A 20386-nucleotide genomic window follows, 5' to 3' on the forward strand; every position below is an offset into this window, starting at 1 on the left:
CGTCAGGTCCTTGTGTGGCTGTCTGCATGGCTCAGGAGTTTTAGGGCTGATACCAACACTAGTGATGAATGAGCCTCCAGAGCTAAGAAAGTAGAGGGAGGATTCCAGAATGGCACTTACAAGAACCACTGTTATAGCAGTAGAATGAGTTTCTCAAAATGGCTGCCACTAGGATCTCTGTTCCCAGAGGGATTCCCAGTTGCCTCCTGCCTCTCCAGGAGGCCCTCCAAGATGAAATGAATCTAACCTAGGCTCATTTTAAACTACTCCATCTCTGCCAGGACACAGAGTGTATGAGATTTTGTGCATATCCTTTAAAAGCAGTCTCTCTGTTTCCTGTTGCCTGCCTGCTCTCCCAAACATAAGCTCCACTGGTTTTCAAAGCCAGACTTTCTGAGAGCACATCTTCCCAGAACAGGGCGAGCCTGATGTGGAACTCAGACACCTCACTCTTTGAGGAGGACCTCTACAATTGTGATATTCCTCCTCTCTGTGGGTTGCTTACCCTGGGGTTGTAGGACCTGACTATATTGTGTCTCTGCCCCTTACCCATATCACTGTGGTTCCCCCTTCATGTATGATTGTGGAAGGTCTTTTCTGTTAGTCTTCAGGTTATTATCATAGATAATTGCTTTGTAAGTAGTTGTAATTTTGATGTGTCTGTGGGAGGAGATGAGTTCAGGGTCTTTCTCCACCATTTTGGCTACCACCTGTCTTTACTGAATTATTTTATTAGTTATGAGTCTTTTGATGGAGTCTTTAGAGTTTTCTATATATAATATCATCTGCAAATAGTGAGTTTTACTTCTTCCTTTCCAATTTGGATGCCTTTTACTTGCCTAGGTGCACTGCCTAACACTTCTTAATACTATGTTGAATAGAAGTGATGAAACTCACTCTTTGTTATATGGTTTAGAAAGAATTCAGAAAACTTGCATAAACCCAGTGTATGTTGTAGCAGGTATCTGGATTGGAGGTCAGCTAACCTGGTTGCACAAATGTGAGAAAGAGTAACATACTCTACTAGTATAAATGGCAAGTGAAAGCCTAAGCCAAGGGCCAGAATAGAGACTCAAATTATTAGTAGTGCTAATGGGATCTAAGTTTAGATAAAGTTCAGATCCTAGTGGTTTCTTTTTTAATGACTAAGATACCTTTTCATGAGGTGCACCAACTCTGGATACTTCAGAAATCGGTGTATTGGATACAGGGGCTGATGTTTAAATTTAATATCTCAAAAGATTTTTGAATTAAAAGATAGCATAAAGAGGCAATATATACAAGAGGAACCCAGGACCAGTGCAATGAGAATATGTAATTTTATCCTTGTATCCTTGGCATAAGAAATGGCCTGAACACCATAGGAAAGAGATGAACAGTCTTTTTATAGAGACAGATTAGATTTTAAATTGATTAAAGTGGTATTTATTTATAAATATACTGTGTTATTTTAGTTGGATGATAGTGAATTAACTTTAAGTCTATTTTCCCCCACCAGCAGTGGGAATGAACTTTGGGGAAAAATTGCTTAGTTTTAAATAAATACGTTACCCAAGGTTATATGTATTTTCTCAATCTACTTTAGAGACCTCTTCTCTGGTCTTTACTTCTCCTCATACTATATACCCATCTGGTTAAGATTTACCCCTACTCTATGTACTACCAGCATTGAGATAGTCATCTGCCCTACATTCCTTCACTGAATCTTATACCACTATCATAAAACTTTTAAAATGTCACATAGTTAAGCTGATTTATACAATGAAGTAGTGAGAGATTCAACAAATTCTCTGCTTACCAAGTAAATAAGGCAAATGAAACAAATGCCAAAATCAGGAATTGAGGGGTGGGGGGTATCAGTACTAATGTTACATAAATTGGAGGATTTTTGTCAATAACATTTTGCCAAAAATTAGATGAAAGAAATTAGATGAAAGAAATATAGAACAATGCAAATTACAAAACTGATGAAAGAACTTAAATAGACCTATTAAAAGTAAAAAGAATCAATTTTTTGTTTTTGTTTATTTTTTGTTTTTTTTTTTACAAAAGGCTGAAAGCAGATGGTCTTTCTGTTGAGTTCTACCAAAAGCATGAACAGAATCCTTCACATATTCTTTAGGAAATAGAGGAGGAAAGTGTTTTCCAATTCATTCCTCAAAGCCAGTATTAATCTGATACCAAAAATTAGACAAAGATATTACACAAATTATTGATCAGTATCTCATGAGCATGGACACAAGTATTCTCAAAGTAAGAACAAATAATTCAGCAATATATAAAAGGTTAAACAGCATGATCAAACAGTTTGGTCCAGGAATGCAAATTAACATCTGAAAATTAATGCAATACTTTACATTAATAGGATAAACATAAAAACCACACAATCATTTCAATAGATGCAACAAAAGAAATTGACAAAATCCACATCCATTAATGATAAACATTCTCACCAAATGAAGACTAGAAATCAACTCCCTAAACCCAATAAAGAAAAAAACCTACCATAAACATACAGTTTACATGAAACTTAATGGTAAAAACTTGAAAGCGTTTTCTTGAAGACTTTTCACTACTTCTACTCTACAGTGTCCTAGAAATTTGATCAAATGAAATAAGGAAGGAAATCAAAAAGAGAGAAATTAAGAAAGAAATTAATGTTACCTGCTTGAGAAAATAAGTAATCCTGTCTTTATTGTCAAACTGCATGATTCTTGATGTAGGAAATCCAAAGGAATTCACAACAAAACTAAGAACTGAAACAATTTGAGGAATGTTTCATGGTGAAAATCAATACAAAATTGTTTCTACATGCTAGCAATAAACAACCTGAAAAGAAAATTAAAACAGTTTCATTCACCATAGCATTGAGAGAATAAATGAACTTCCTATAGATATGTTGTAAGGTTCAGTCTCATTAATTCCATAACTCTTTTACATAAAGCAATAGTGTCTGGTACCTATACTAGCAATAATGGTTGAATCTGTAAAAATACCTTCTCATGAACATAATCAACCTAAACATTAGGAGCTTGAGGTTCTGTGAGCGAGGGTTATAGGATTTTTCTTCATCTGGAATCTGATGTGTGGGCAGCCTGTCTGAACGTTATGAGGAAGCCTTCAAGCTTATACTCCTTCCCATTCATCCAGGGTAGAGTTCAATTATAGTAAAAAAAAAAAAAGAGATGCTATCGATTATAATTGACTAATCTGATGTAGAAATATTTAGGGTTACCAGAACAAAGGAAGAATGAAGACAATACAAACATACACACACAAAATGATCCTAAAGGAACCAATTAATTTATAGAGAAAAGGTAATAAAAAACTATGATTATATATTCTAGTTTTTTTACACTTTAGTAGAAGCTGTATCTGTGAGAATTTCACCTGTGTTATGAACTTGCTCTGCTTACTCAATTTAGGGATCTGGAGCCGATGGTTCTGGAAGTAATTTAATTTAGTTTTTTCCCCAAGGTTCCACTGTCCATATCCCATTTTCACTGAGTATGCATAGATAAGTGTTCACACACACATGCTAACACACATACATAACTTAAACTCATACTATTGTAAGACAGCAAAAGAGAATTATAATTATTTACTTTCCTTTCCAAAATTGGGAATATTGTAGAAATTCACAATTGTTTTCCATGTGCATGTTTAGATATGTAAATTAGTTATTCTTCGAAATAGTGCAACAATAACCAGGAACGAAAACCCTGTTTTTTTCTTTGCTCACTAACTTTGAAGCTTAACATGATATTTATTGATTGACCAGTGGTGTACACTTTGTCCAATGATGACCCTACTGACTTTTTAGTATCTAATTTTAGAAGGGTATGCTGTAAACTAATTCACTCTGAACTATGTACTTGCAACACATTTCCAGAAGTGGTACCCAGGACATCTTAATAAAAATTACAAAGAATTCAGAATAAAATAACAATTTAAATAAGATAGCTAGCAAAGACAGAAAATACCAATACAATATAAGGAGTTGGGGTACTGACAAATTGTAGAAATAATATATTAGGAATCAGGAAGGATTAAACCCTAAGCTGCTAGAAGTATTTGCCTCTAATGAGGAAACATTTTCATTTACAGTGGGAAATAGCACTTTCTATAACAAAAAAAATTAATTGAGGTCTAAAAACTCTGACATATAGAGCTAATTTTTTGACCTTTAAAGAAAAAGAAATTGTAGAGACATCCCAGCTGGAGAAAAAAAAAACTCAAAACACTAGATTTGGGCTTCTCATATATACCATTCAAAGCACAGAGAAAATGAACCCAGTTTTATAGCTGTTGAAAGAATAAATGTGTTGCCTACGAAAAACAAATCATTTTTGCTCAAATACTGACACAACGTTTAGAAATTCTAAAACTGCAGAAACTAAGTACAGCAGCATTTTTTGTTCTCCTTAGCAAAATGCAGACAATCTAAGATAAAGTCAGGAATGCATAAACTTTGAAACAGTGGTGTAAATACCATATTCATTTAATTATAGAAAAATCAAAGTTATATTTTAAAAATATAAACATTATAGGCATAATAATACAAAATATGAAACAACACTAACAGATTTGCAGATGAGATAAGTGGTAGTGAATTATTATATTTCTAATTGTTCCATTTTTCATATTAAAGAATTAAGTATCTGATTAAATTTTAAATATAATTCAAAACCATAATAAAAGAGAACTCTATTTTTCATATTTTGATATTTTAGAAGAGACTAATGATGCCAAGAAAAAAATGTTACTTAATTTTACTCTTTTTTTAGTTGATTTTGTTTGGTAGTTAAATTCTCCTTTTGATCTTTATCAAATCTGGATATATATGTTGGGAAATCTATTGACCTACACATACTTTAAGAAATATTTAACATTACTATTCTGTCTTCTAGGCCCCTGTGGAATTTCCTCTATGAAAGAAGTAATCCTGCTTTTGTCTACTCTATTAATTATGCTAGTTTATATTATAGGACAGCCACTTTTTATACTGGAATGTTTCAGACACATTGGCCCTGGAATAAAAAGATGAGCTATAGGCTTCCTTCTACCTCTGGGAAAGGCATCTGTCATCGATAAAATTTAAGTACTTTCTTCAAAGCCTATAAATTTAAGCTTTTACTGAGGTCTGCTGATAAAATAATTTTCTCTGTTTAAAAAAAAACTACTCATAAGATTTTAAATTTTATTTTAAGACATTTTTCTTTTCAGTTGAGGTTTTTGGTCTAGGCCTCAGAAGACATGTTGTTCTTGGCATGTTTTTACTACTTACTAACTTTGTAATAATGGATATGTCTAACCTTTCTGAATCTCAAGTGTTTACCCAATAGGTAAAAATAAAATAGCTATCTATTCTCTCATCCAGAGTGGCTGTAAGGGTGAAATGAATATTGAAACACTGGGATACAAAATGCTCTTGATTTTTCTCATATCTCACTGAGATTTTATTCTCATCCTTCCCTGATAAGCCCTTCCCATCTTTAAGACACCCCTCCCCCACCTATTAAGTTCAGCATCTCCCAGAATTCAGTCCTCACCTCCTTTCTCTTCTCTCCTTTCTCCATTTAAGGCCCTTGTTGCAATATCTCCTCAGTCTACCCCAGATATGTTGCTATCCCTCAAACATCTATTGTGGAAGTCTCCTCCCTGCACTCCAGAATCATACATCTAACTGTCTTGGATGTTGAAGAGACATCATGAACTTAACCTGTATGTACTTTCCCAGTGTTTCCTAACTCAGTAAATGGCACTGTCATTTTTCAAGCTGCTCACACCTCAGAACTTGGAGTTATTGTCATCTTTTTCTCATGTCTTAGCATAGCCTATTAGCAAATCTTGTTTCATTAAATTTTACAATAAATCTTAAATCTAATTCTTTCTCCACATGTCATATCCTACCAACATAGCCACCCAAAGCATCTCATGCAGGCTTGAGCAATAACATTTTAATTGATCTCCATGCTCCCACTTCAGTTCTTTACAATCAATCAGTTTTTCACACAACCAGAATACATCTTTTCAAATGTCAATTAGATCATGTTATTCTCCTCCTTAGTCCTGCCTCCCAAACTTCCAGCACACTGGGAATAAAAAGTCCTTCCTATTGACTACTGCACCCTACATAATCTAGCTTCTCATCCTTTAACTCTCCCACTGGGTTACTTTTTTCCAGACTAACCAGCCATCTTGCAGCTCCATAAACAGACAAGGCATGCCCTGTCATTAGAGTCTTTGCATTTGTTCTTCAGACTGCTGAAAATAGTCTACTCTAGGACACTCCCATAGTATTCCTCCTTAGTTACATGTCTCTTAACCTCACCTCTTCAGAGAGATCTTCCCTTTATCACCTCACCTAAAAATATACCCTTCTGTATAACCTTATCCTGCTTAGTAGATAAAAATTTAATAACTAGTGTTCACTCTTCCATGTTTGCAATATCTTTATCTTGAGAGAGATTATGGATGGGGGAAGAGAGGGAGAGGAACTAAAAGAAAATGTGGGGATAAAACCAGGATATTGGGACTGCATCTTGTACCGAGGACAAATCAACCAGGAGTCGGATCAGAGGATTTTCATAGTTTCCTTGCATAAATTCTGTTTAAAGCTACAGTTATATAACCTTTTGCATTGATGAAAGAGTTGACAATGTTTACTGGCATACATACAATGTTTCAAAAGACGGTGATAATGCTAAACAGTTACTTTATTAGACACATAGGCTGCTGAATTGGTATAACTTCTATGGTTATATTACAAAGTACAAGTTATATTTATTGAAAATATGTATTATATTTCATTTGCAGTTTGTTTTTGGTCTTGGTCATAAACTCTTTAGTGTCTGGGGAAAAACATGAATAAAAAAATTTTTTACATTATACTATGCCAACAGACCCAATTTTCAAAACACAGGATTATCACAGTATCAAATCACAAATCAAAGCAATTAGTATAGTATATATAGTGGTATAATAGTATACTATATAATATATTATATAGTATATATATGTAATATAGTATATTACAGGATACATAAATTAGAATCATTAAGATATTGAAATAGCATGTGCAATTACTGTTATGATAAATATATGAAAAATCATTCTCAGATAAAATAGCTTACTGCATACTCATGGCATAGTCCATGAGTTGACTAATTGACTTAAATAACCATGTGCCTAAACACACAAAATCACAATGACCACAATCTAACATGGTCAAAAGCATTAGTTTATTTTTGTTTTCAGATTTTTTTGGTTTATAACATTATATAAGTTTCATGTGTACGATATTATATTTTGACCTCTGTATAAATTACAATGTGCTCACCACCAACGATTTAGTCTCCATCCCTTCCCATACAGTTGACCCCCTTTACCCATTTCACCTTCCCCCTACCACCTTTTCCTCTGGTAACCACTACTTTGTTCTCGGTATCTGTTTTTGTTTTGGTTTGTTCATCTTTTTTTTAAGAACAAATTTCACCTATGAGTGAAATCATGTGGTATTTATCTTTCTTCATCTGACTTACTTCATTTAGCCTGAGGCCTATCCATGTTGTCACAAATGGTAAGATTTCATCTTTCTTATGGCTGAGTAGTGTTACATTGTGTACATATACCACATCTATTTTATCCATTCATCTGTCACCCACTTAGGTTGTTTTCACATCTTGGCTATTGTAAATAGTGCTGCAATGAACGTAAGAGTGCGTATTGTTTTTGAATTTGTGTTCTTGTATTATTTGGATAAATATCCAGAAGTGAAAGAGCTGGGTAATATGGTGGCTCTATTCTTAATTTTGTGAGGAAACTCCACAGTGTTTTTTATAGCGGCTGCACCAATTTACATCACCACCAGCAGTGTATGAGGATTAACTTTTCTCCACATCTTCTCCAACACTGTTATTTCTGGCCTTTTTGATAATAGTCATTCTAAAGTGGGTAAGGGGATATTTCATTGTGGTTTTGATTTGAGTTTCCCTAAAAATTTGTGACGTCCAGCATCTGTAGGGTTGGCCACCTGTATGTCTTCTTTGGAAAAATATCTATTCAGTTTCTCTACCCATTAAAAAAATGTTTTTGGTATGTGTTATTTATATATTTAGGCTATCAAGTCCCTTTCAGATATGATTTGCAAATATCTTTTCCCAAATATCTTTTAATTAGGTTGTCGATTCATTTTGTTGATGGTTTTCTTTGCTGTGCACAAGCTTTTCAGTTTGTAGTCTCATTTATTTATTTTTGCTTTTGTTTTCCTTGCCAGAGAAGACATACCCAGAATGATATTGCTAGATCAATGTCATAGTGTACTGCCTATGTTTTCTTCTAGGAGCTTTATGGTTACAGGTCTTACATTCAAGTCTTTTTTTTTTTTTTTTTTTTTTTTTTTTTGCAGTACGCGGGCCTCTCACTGTTGTGGCCTCTCCCGTTGCGGAGCACAGGCTCCGGACGCGCAGGCTCAGCGGCCATGGCTCACGGGCCCAGCCACTCTGCGGCATGTGGGATCTTCCCGGACCGGGGCACGAACCCATGTCCACTGCATCGGCAGGCGGACTCTCAACCACTGCACCACCAGGGAAGCCCACATTCAAGTCTTTAATTCACTTTGAGTTAAATTTTTTGTGTAGTATGGGATAGTGGTCCAGTTCCATTCTTTTGAACATGGCTGTCCAGCTTTCCCAATCATTTATTAAAGAGACTATCATTTCTCCTTGTGTGTATTTTGCTCCTTTGTTATAAGTTGTTCATATATATATATAGGTTTATTTCTGGGCCCTCAATTCTGTTTCACTGATCTATGTGTCTGCCAATACCATGCTCTTTTGATTAGTATAACTCTGTAATATAATTTGAAATCAGGGTGTGTTATACCTCTGGCTTTTTTCCCCTCAGGATTGCTTTGACTATTTGGGTTCTCTTGTGGTTCCATATAAATTTTAAGTTTTTTTGTTCTGGTTCTGTGAAAGTTGTCTTTGAAATTTGATAGGGATTGCATTGAATCTATATATTGCTTTAGGTAATATGAACATTTAAACAATATTCTTCTAATCCATGAGCACGATATATCTTTACATTTCTTTGTGTCATCTTCAGTTTCTTTCAGCAATGTCTTATAGTTTTCTGTGTACAGGTCTTTTACCTCCTTGATTATATTTACTCCAAGGTATTCTTTTTGTTGCAATGGGATTGTTAACTTCCTTCTGCTGGTTTATTAGTGTATAGAAATGAAACAGGTATTAGTATATTGGTTTCTTTACCCTGAAACTTTACTGTATTTGTTTATTATTTCTGATAGTATTTTTGGTGGAGTCTTTAAAGTTTTCTATATATAAAATCATGTCACTTGCAAATAGTGACAGTTCAACTTTCTGACTGAAATGCCCTTTATTTTTCTTGCCTAATTGCTCTGGTTAGGACTTCCAATACTATGTTTAATGATAGTGGCGAGAGTGGGCATTCTTGTCTCGTTCCTGATCTTGGATGGATAGCTTTCAGTTTTGCACTAAGTGTGGTGTTGGCTGTGTGTTTTTCATATATGACCTTTATTATGTTAAGTTCCTTTTATACCCATTTTATTGAGTATCATAAATGGGCATTTGAATCTGGTCAAATGCTTTTTCTGCATCGGTTGAAGTGATATTGTTTTTATCCTTAATTTTGTTAATGTGGTGTATCATGTTGATTGACTTTGCAGATGTTGAACTATCCTTGCATCCCTGGGATAAATCCCATTTGATCATGGTGTATGATCCTTTTAATGTATTGCTGAATTCTGTTTTCCTATACTTTATTGAGGATGTTTATACCTATGTCATACAAGATATTGGCCTGCAATGTGTGTGTGTGCTTGTGTGTGTGTGTGTGTGTGTGTGTTCAATTGCACTCTGATCTTTATTGTTTCCTTCCTTCTACTGACTTTGGGCTTCATTTGTTCTTCTCTTTCTAGTTCCTTTAGGTGTAAGGTAAGATTGTTTGAGATTTTTCTTATTTCTTTAGGTTGGTCTGTATTACAATAAACTTCCATCTTAGTACTGCTGTTGATGCATCCTATAGATTTTGATGTCATATTTTCATTTGTCGTCAGGCATTTTTTTATTTCTCCTTTCATTTTTTTTCTTAACCCAATAGTTGTTCAGTCTCCACCTATTTGTGACTTTTCCAGTTTTCTTCCTGTAGATGATTTTTAATTTCATTTCATTATGATCTGAAAACATGCTTTATATAATTTGTCTTCTTTGTTTTGTGTTCCAGCATATGATCTATCCTTGATAATGTTCCATGTGCACTTGAGAAGAATGTGTATTCTATTGCATTTGGATAAAATTTTCTGTATAAATCTCTTAAAACTATCTGATCTAATCTTTCATTTAAGACCACTGTTTTCTGTGGACCTTCCATCTGGATGATCCATCCATTGATGTAAGTGGGTTGCAAAAAGTCCCCTACAATTAGTGTGTCACTGTCAATTTCTCCCTTTATTTCTGTTAATAATTGCTTTATATATTTTAGTGATTTTATGTTTGGTGCATATATATTAACTGTTATATCTTCTTGATGAATTGTCTCCTTTCTTATTATATAATGTTCATCTTTGTCTCTTGTTATCTTGTTTGGCTTGAAGTCTATTTTGTCTAATGAGTATGGCTACACTCACTTTATTTTGACTGCCATTTGCTTGGAGTGCTATCTTTCATCCATTAAATGTGAGCCTATGTTTTTCTTTAGAGCTGGTGTGAGTCTCCTGGAAGCAACATATAATTGAGTCTTTTTTTAATCCATTCAGTCACTCTGTGTCTTTTGATTGGCTAATTCACTCCCTTTACATTTTGGGTGATTATTGATAGATGAGGTCATAGTATTTCATTTTATCTTCTGGTGCTCTATATCTGCATTGTCCATTTTTCCTTGTGTTTGTCTGCCATTTAGTTTGATGGCTTTCTATGATTTTTCTCAGTTTTTTTCAACTGATTTTTCTGTTTCCTCTTATGTTTCATGTCTCTTCTCTAGATTTATGTTTTGTGGTTACCATGAGATTTGTATAAAACCTCTCATAGACAAGATGGTATCAGCAGAAAATAACTATTTTATCTTCATTTGCCATAACAATTCCCATGTTTTTCCTCTTCCTTTATAGTTTTATCAAATTATCAAACTATCAAACTATTTCTTTAAATATACTGTTACTTTCTCCCTCTCTTTTCCTTCTGGCTATCCATTATTCTAATATTGCTCTTCCTAACAGAGTGGAATAGTTTTCATAGAGCTCATGAATTTTTTCTTCTATATGGTCTGCTTTATTTCCAGTGCTTTTTAATGCATTCTTCCATCTCATTGAGTTCTCCAGCTCCAGAATTTATTTGGTTATTTTTAGAGTTTCAATATCTTTAGTAAAGTATTTCTTCTGTTCATTAATTTTATTCCTGAGCTCATTGAACTGCCTTTCTGAGTTTTCTTGTAGCTCTTTGAGTTTCCATATGACAGCTATTTGAATTCTTGGTTAGTTAGATCATCATATTCCATGACTTTGTTTGGTTTCTGGAGAATTGTCATTTTCCTTTTGTAATACCATGTTATTGTGGCTCTTCATGCTTGATGAGTTGTTCCTCTGCTGGCACATATGAAGTAGCAATCACATTTCTTCTTAGGGTAAACCTTTTTTTTTTTTTTTTTTTTGGTGCGGTACATGGGCCTCTCACTGTTGTGGCCTCTCCCGTTGCAGAGCACAGGCTCCGGACACGCAGGCTCAGCGGCCATGGCTCACGGGCCTAGCCACTCCACAGCATGTTGGATCTTCCTGGACCATGGCACGAACCCGTGTCCCCTGCATCAGCAGGCGGACTCTCAACCACTGTGCCACCAGGGAAGCCCTTTTTTTTTTAAATTCTAAGAATTTATCATGCTAGTAATTAGAGGTCTTTCTTTTGTTTTTCAGTAGGCAGCGGTATAGCACAAATTAAGTTTGTCTTACCTGAGTTGCCCCTGGCCATATTTCAGAATGGGTACTTTCCACCACCTACCGTCTTTGTCAGAGGTGTTGTCTGGAACCCTTGTCACTGCTTATACCTCTGAAATCATATTGTCTTGCTGCTGCTAGTGTTACTGGTGTTGCCACCTGGGGCACTGGGATGGTGGACACCTTCACTCCATCTGGGGTCTCCTGGGTAACAGGCTCCACCACTGCAAGAAAAGGGAGAATGTGGAGGGAAAGCCAGGGTAGGGGTGTCTCTGCTTTGACCAAGGTTGTCAGGTTTGTGGGCACCACCACTGCAGATGGGGGAGGTTGGATTTGCAGGTGCCTCAAGGGATGAGACTGCAGATCCCACTGCCATCTGGTTCCCTGTGACCACAAATACCCCTGCAGCCAGGAGGCCAGTGTTGTGTATGCTCCCTCCCCTGATGCTTCCTGGTTCTGTGGAGCTGTAGGTTCAGCTGCTGCAAATGGGGGTCCAAGATTACAGGCACTGCATCTGTTGTTTCCCTGGTTTTGCCTCCTATCTTCTAGTCCACCCACATTTTAGGTGTACAGATATATGGAATTCTCTGCTGCCCATGCATGTTGGACAAAGACACATTTGAGTTATGCCCGTTTTACCATTTATAGATGGAAGGGAAAAGACAAAGGGAACATCTCACATTGTCTTGATGCTGATGTCACCCTTGAAAAGCATTTATTAAAGGGTCTTATACACAGCATTTTCTAAATCAAAAAATTTTTGCCTTTAGTAGTTTAACTCCAGATAGTCACTTACTCTTTTTGTTATTGTCTTCTTATCCCTCTTTTTGAGGTAACTGCATTGAAATAGGCTTTGGACTGAAGAACATATTCATGGGAAATAAAATATATTTAATATATTCCCTTTATGAATATTTAAAAATATGCCTTTTAATATTACAACTAACAGTGCAGGGATGATGATCAGGGTTGGGATGTTTCAGAGGTAGAATACAGTGATGGATTTCAGGGAAAGAAATTTTCAGGTACACTGTACCAAGCCCCCACCACCCATCATTCCATCTTCATAGGTCAGAGATGGTATGTAGACTATGATGGGATAACATTCATAATGTCCCTTGTGGACTTTATTTCATAATTTAAAAAATCATAATGAAAATAACAAGTTCAAAACAATTATTCCAAAAGATTCTGCCTTGTCTCATTCAGACTGCCCTCCTCTCTTTATTCTACCACTAAATAATTTTGTGATTACATGCTCTCATTGCATCTTCTCTCTCTTTTCTCTTAAGCCTAAACATCACTCTTACTTCTAACCATGCCACCCCTCTATTTAAAAGCCATCAGTGACTCCTCATTTCCTACAGAGTGAATTCTAAACCACTTAGATTTTCAAAACCATTTGCATTCTGACCCCAGGCTGCTTATATAGTTGATTCCCTATTAGGAGCTCTCTTCCTCAATAGCACTGAACAAATAGCTATTCTTGTAGCCCAGTCTATGCTTTTCTGGGTCTATGGTTCTATTTCTATTTTCCTTCCTAATGGCATGCAGTGCCTTCACTAAATCTGTAAAAGTAAATGCTATTTACTATGCTACATCCATATCATATGCAATGGCTTGTCTGTGAACTTTTTAAAGTCACCCTAACATTCAATTTCTTCAATTTCATATAGTCTATTTTTATATCGTTTTTGTTATGGACCTACACATCAAATGCTTACAGTGATGGGTAGGTCATTTGTTCCCTTTCACTGGAAATATGTAGGAATAGAACAGATATTTGATGGAACAGCTGTAGGAGGAATTATAACATTGCCTCTTGCCTAGGGATTTAGATTACAAGAATAACCATGTGTCTTTTGATTCATTCAGCCCTCTCTTAGGTGATTTCACATATTCTCTGACAGAGTTACCAGCTATTAATTCAGTATCTGACCACTTCCCTCCTGGATTTAATCGTGCTTTCTGGAATGTTGACTTAAAATAAAGCAAATAAAAAATATGTAAAAAAATAAATCTAGACAAGTAATCACATAAAAATGTTCTTTCTCCAAAATCTGCTCTTCATTAATTCTGCCTGACAAAGCTGCCTCTGATTGCTAAGCATAAACCTGGTGCTCTCTGATGGATACTGCTTCCCCAGCAGTCTTATAGAGTTTCATAGCTGATATTGTTACATTAAAAGTAACTGGGGTTGTGGAGGCAAAGCCTGTATTTCTATCAATTCTCTAATGTTATTTGTAAAGCTATATAATACTGATGTCACATATACTCGAAACCCCAAAGTATCTATTTTTCTGTGTGATTTGGAGGGTGATAATAACCTTCTCTTTGTAGTATTCCTCCCATTACTCCTGTCCCTTTATTCACATCATAGCATCTAGTCACATGATCTCTTCTTATCCTGATTTTCTCATTCTTTCTGGCCTTCATTTCCTTTCATGATACAAATTAGTCAATTATTTTATTGCTAGCACACCCTAAACCTGATCAGTCTGTGTGTTATCCTGGTACAAATTTCTAGATTCTCTGGTAGTAGTACAAACTGTCGGTACCAGGTCCATGCTTTACAGGAGGAAGGCAGCCTATTGAAAAATACCTGTAATCCTTTTCTAAAGGTGGTTTTTTTTTTTCCTGGGCTGAGAAGTACACTGGTCCAAATTCAAGGCAAACCAGAGTGATAGAGCATAAGTCCCCCAGAAGAGACCCTCATCCAATGACATTAGTAATTTGGTCGATAAATACCACATAATTCTTGTTCCTTAGTTGGGAGAACTGAGGCATATATTTGATTGTCCCTAGACTACCACAGAGAAACTGACCTTTCAGTGCACACTGTGGTAACTGGTTCGATAATGCATACTTTATTTCTCCATTTTTTTCCCTTCCCATTGTTATTTCCTGCTACCGTACCAATATTTTATTGTATCACTTTCTAAAGAAACAATGCTCAGATCCTTGTTGTCTCGGGTCTGCTTGCAGGAGAACCCAAATCAAGTGAGTTGGAAACAGAAGAGGTCTTAGGAAGTAAACTCTGAGGATAGGGTTGGGGGAAATCATATCACTTGCTGGCCAGATGAAAGTAAACACTGCATTATTGATAGTAAAATGAGGTATTGAAAACCCCTGGCTTACTGAAGTACTCCACTTTCTAAGACTTTATAAACAGTGTGATTTATGATATTGGTGGAAAAGTATCAACTAGCTTCATAAATAATGTAAGCACTTAAGAGATGTAAGGAATGCTCTTAGATGGATCATGGAGTTGTCTGGCTGCCATAAGAGTAATCAAACCTTAGTCACAAGATTTGCTTTCTGCTGCAGGTAGTGTGGTTAACTAGAAAAATTCAGTGCAACTTCTAGCACATGGCATGTTGCTATTGACTTGCAAATACATTCCTTCCAATCCCTATTGAGAAGGAGAAGCAGGAGTATTTTGCATTCATCTGACATCAGTAGTTTAGGTTTATGATAGTGCCCCCATGGACATATTTACTCTGTATAGTACAAATGGACCTTCATTGTAGACATCCCACAGATGAACACATTAATCCACTCTATTGATGATATGATATGAATTGGACCTGGTAAGCAAGAAGTGACAAATTGTCTGGATGTCCTCATATAATACCTGTACATGAGAAGAGGGGAAATAAATCTTACAAAGATTCAGAGGGCTATCATTTTGGGTAATTTGGGGGAGAGGGTTTATTTGGGGCATGCTGAAACATCCAAGGTAAAGATATTGTGCTTTGTACCTTCTACAAACAAAGAACAACACTTAAGCCTACTAAGTTTTGGAGAGAGCTCATAGTAAATTTTGGAATATAGATTGGACCCATTCAGCAAGTGATTTGGTTACTTCTCAGTTTTAAATGGAACCAGAACAAAAGGGGTATGCAGCACATTAATGCCTCAGTGTACATGACCCTCACCGTTTGATTACTTAAGTCACTATAGTCCGTGGTGCTGGAAGTATCTAAGACAGATAAAAATGTAGTGTAGAGTCTCTCATAGCCTTCATAAAGCTACCTAGGGTTCTGGAGTGAGATCCTGCCATCTGCAATTGATAATTACTCCCTGTAAAGCAGCTTTAAGCCTGCCACAAGGCCCATGTAAAAACTAAAGACTTGATAATATGACTGAAAATTATTATACGACCAGAGGTTCCATTATGAACTGTATAGTCAGACCCAAGTCATGAGATTGATTAAAAATAGTACCAATCCATTATAAAATGGAAATGGTACATTTGGGATAGGCATAAGAAAGGTCCAGGGGATATCAGTAAGTTGTTCCAAAGAGCATTAACTAGAGTCAGATGGGCTATTGAAGAAAACAAGCATATAGACTGTCTATATCACTACTGCAGTATATTGGACCTGATAGCATCAGAGAGAGCCTTAGTACTTCCAACTTAGGACTCAGAAAGCATCCAACTAACATCATGACATCCTGCATAATATTACTTCAGACTAAGGGTGCATGAGATATGACAATGACATATGTCCATGGGATACTCTGGTCCTACTGTATACTTTATTGCCTAGAAGCTGACAGATTAATAGAACACTGGAATTACCCTAAGACACAACGAAGGTATTATGAAGACACCCTGAAAGTTTTGACTGCTGTTCTCAAGATGAGGAATAAACTTTTAACTGTTGGCCATCACATGGTCCTGTGACCACAGTACCTTTAAAAAAAAAAGTTTAGGAACTAAAGGCTACAGTAGGAGTAGCTGATCCCACCATCACACCATTGAGTAACATGGGAAATTTGTAAGAGTAGATGTTTCTAGTAGGAAATAGTTACTTCTAACCTTCTAGTTACCCCCTACTTTCTGGTCATATTTTAAGTACTCATACCAGTAGATGAGCTGTTATCCTTATGAGAAAATATACTCTTATTATCATGAAAAAATATATTTGCTGCTACTAATTTGCACTAGAAAGGGAGAATTATATGAAAATTCAAAGATTTTACCAGAGTGTCTCATGGTGCTTCATGCCCAGTAATAACATAAAAGGACAGTTGCAACCATGATCTGACAAGAACAAGATAACTCAAATTTACCACAGAGATAATGATTATATTGTTAATTATAATGTAAGAAAATAGTAAAATACTCTTTCAAACAAAATTAAGTCATCTCAATGGAATGTATATAATTTAATGCTTTTCTCCTCAACTTTACCCTTTGTGGATTATTTTCCAACTTATAGAAATAATGCACGTAAACATTTTTATAAAAGAGTGACATGGAAGCACAGTATGAAAGATAACTTTTCTCCTGTACCCTTTACACCATTGGTGAGAAATAGCCGCCTTCAGCTCCCCTCCTAGTGCTTCTAGAAAGTATCATTTTAATTTTACAAAGTCTATCTGCATAAAAAAATTGTTTAAAATCTTATTTAGATTAGATCCATCATTTACCATTATAAATTATGAAGAATTCTCATAATTCAGTACCAGTCACTGTATTTTTAAAATATTTAATGAAATAAAAGAATCGTTCTCTATTTCTTAGAGCTTGATGCATGCATGGCTAAAGGGTAGATAGGGAGTGGATGAGTGGATAGGTGAGTGGGTAGATGGGCAGATTCTTTTGATTTCTTAAGAAACCTGTTATTTCAAAAGGGAGACATGTCAGGTATATTATCGGGCCCTCACTTGGAATTAGATTCAGGATTGAATCTAAATACTGCTTTAAGACTTCCCCATCTTATTTAAGGTTCTCAAAAATTAGTCCACTTCAAATGCTATCAAATCTATATTCTTGACCTCCTAATGTTCAGCTTCTGAATTTCATTATGTCTGTTACTCAGCTATCACTGGAATAATTAATGACCAAATCCAGCATTTGCTTGTGAATTCTTATTTAATGTTTTTTCAGCATTTGACATAGGAAATTGATCTAACCTTTAAAAAATGCTCTCCACCTTAGCTTCCAGGATGAAAATAAACATGCCCTCCTTGATCAACTATCTTTATTTAGACTCTTTGTTAACTCTGTTGCTATACCTGCAATTAGTGTTCCTTGGGCTGGCACAATTCTATCTCTTTTGACCATCTGAATAGTCATCTTGTACAAATTTATTTACTCCAAAAATTTATATCACTGACTAAAAGCTGATGAATCTTAACTCTGTGTATACTTGTGTGTATAATTGTATCTTATCTTATAGGCATAATTTAATAAATGGCCCCCACCACTTCCAAGATTCCTATCCCTTGGTTATTCAGCTAAACACTAATCTAGGTACTGCTGTGAAGGGATTTTACAGGTATAATTAAATTCCAAAGTCAATCTTAAAATACAGATTAACTGGTTTGGTCTGGTCTAACATGAGCCCAAAAAGCAGAGACTTTTCTCTGGCTTGTAGCAGAAAAGGAAGTCAGATGCAGTAGCAACCGCAGAACTTAAAGAGATTTGAAACACGAGATGGACTTGATACATATTGCTGCCTTTGAATATGGGGATGACACATGAAAAGGAGTACAGGCAGCATCTGAGCATAGAGAAGCTCTCACCCAATAGCAATGAGACAGGTACCTAAGAACTACAGTCACAAGAAACAGAATTAAATCAGCAGGAGGAATGAGCTTGTAATCTGATTCTTCCTCAGATCCTTCAGGTAAGAGCTCAGCTGGGTACACCTTAATTTGGGGACATATAAGACCCAATCCAGCCACTTGGGCCTAGACTTCTAAACCACTTAACAATGCACTTGAACAATGCAGGAGTTAGTGAGGTGCAAAGAGGGTCCACTCTAAATTAAATCCACGTTTAACTTAGTGTGGACCCTCCATATATGTGATTCCTCCTTAGCTACAGTTCTGTATTAGCAGATTTAATCAACCAGGGATTGTGTAGTACTGCAGTATTTACTATTGAAAAACATCAGCATATAAGTGGACCAGCTCCGATCAAACCCCTGTTGTTCATGGGTTAGCTGTGAGGTAATAGATTTGTTTAAGCCACTGTTTAAGTTAATTTGCTGTGCAGCAATAGAAAACTAATACACTTGGCATTTCCATGTCCTTCTATCAATATATTATCCCCCCTTTCTCTGACAAAAGGAGATAATTTTTAAAAGTAAATAAGATAATGGTTAACAACCTGCATTTCAGATTTATAAAGACTGAAGCTCAAACATTTATAGCCTCTGAAACTTGACATCAGTAAATTACCATTAATATTAGTAGGAATACTCAGTTAATTATAATATTATATGCTCACTCATTCAAATTAGAAACTAGTCTCTCCAGATAAATTAAGTTGAATTTACCAATTTAACTTAATATAAACATGTACGCATACATATATAGTTTTATTTATTTCTCACTGTCTTTATCCTTATTCTGAATTCAGGTAATATTGTCTCTTATTTATAGTATTATAAAACTCCCAAGTGAGGTACTAACTTACCAAATGCAGCCACAACATCTATGAGAAAATGCAGCCTAATAACTCTGCCATTCTTTTAACGGAAATCCTTATATTCCTTTCTGGTGTCTACAGTAAAAGCCTGGCCTCTAAATATTTAAAACAAATTTCTCTGTGCTCTTCTTTCTCAGCTTCATCTCTGGGAACTCTCCACTTTCCTCCACCACCATGATGCTGCAATACTTATATTGTAAAGTTTCATGTTTGTATTTTTTTCTTCACACTATTCCCCACATCTGGTTAGAAATTCTTATTTCCTTCAACTGGCTAAATTTTATTTCTCACCCAAGCTATACTTCCAAATGATCTGAGATGAGGTGCTTCTAAAAATACTCATGCATGTGACACACCCCAAAATAAATAACCAAATTGTTTAGAGATGAAGCACTGGTATTGGGGTTTTCATTTCTACTTCTCTCTAGGTGATTCTCATATGTGCAGGGTTGGAAAATACTAGTATAACTAAACTGAAATAGACCTAGGCATTACTCAACTCCATGGGGGTCACTCATTGCTTTCAGTCTGTATACTAGATTCACTGGATTTGCTTTTTCCCACCAAATTACAGAAAACCTAGGAGCAGGGGTAAAAAAAAATCATTTCTTGTTTTTGAAATATGAATCATCTCATCAGTATATTCTGTAATTTCATCTGTCCACTTCACTGATCCTCTGACTTTATTGCTTCTTGTATAGATGGAACCTCATACTACATTCAGTCATTTATTTATACATTAAGTTTAAATGCCTGCTATGTGCCCAGAGGGTTCTAGGCATTGGACCTGGAACTGGCAATATACTATGGGGAAAAATAGAAATATGTACTTATTGTGCTTTAGCGGACCACGATAAGTATATTTATTTGATCCTTTTTATATGCAGTTAGCCTCAGAAGTTCTAGTGATTTTGACATCTTGATATTACTCATTATTATGTGATTAACTTAGCCCTGGTAACAAGTAATGA

The sequence above is a fragment of the Leucopleurus acutus genome (genome assembly GCF_964270905.1).
Source record: "Leucopleurus acutus genome assembly, chromosome: 11".
Lineage (NCBI taxonomy): Eukaryota > Metazoa > Chordata > Mammalia > Artiodactyla > Delphinidae > Leucopleurus > Leucopleurus acutus.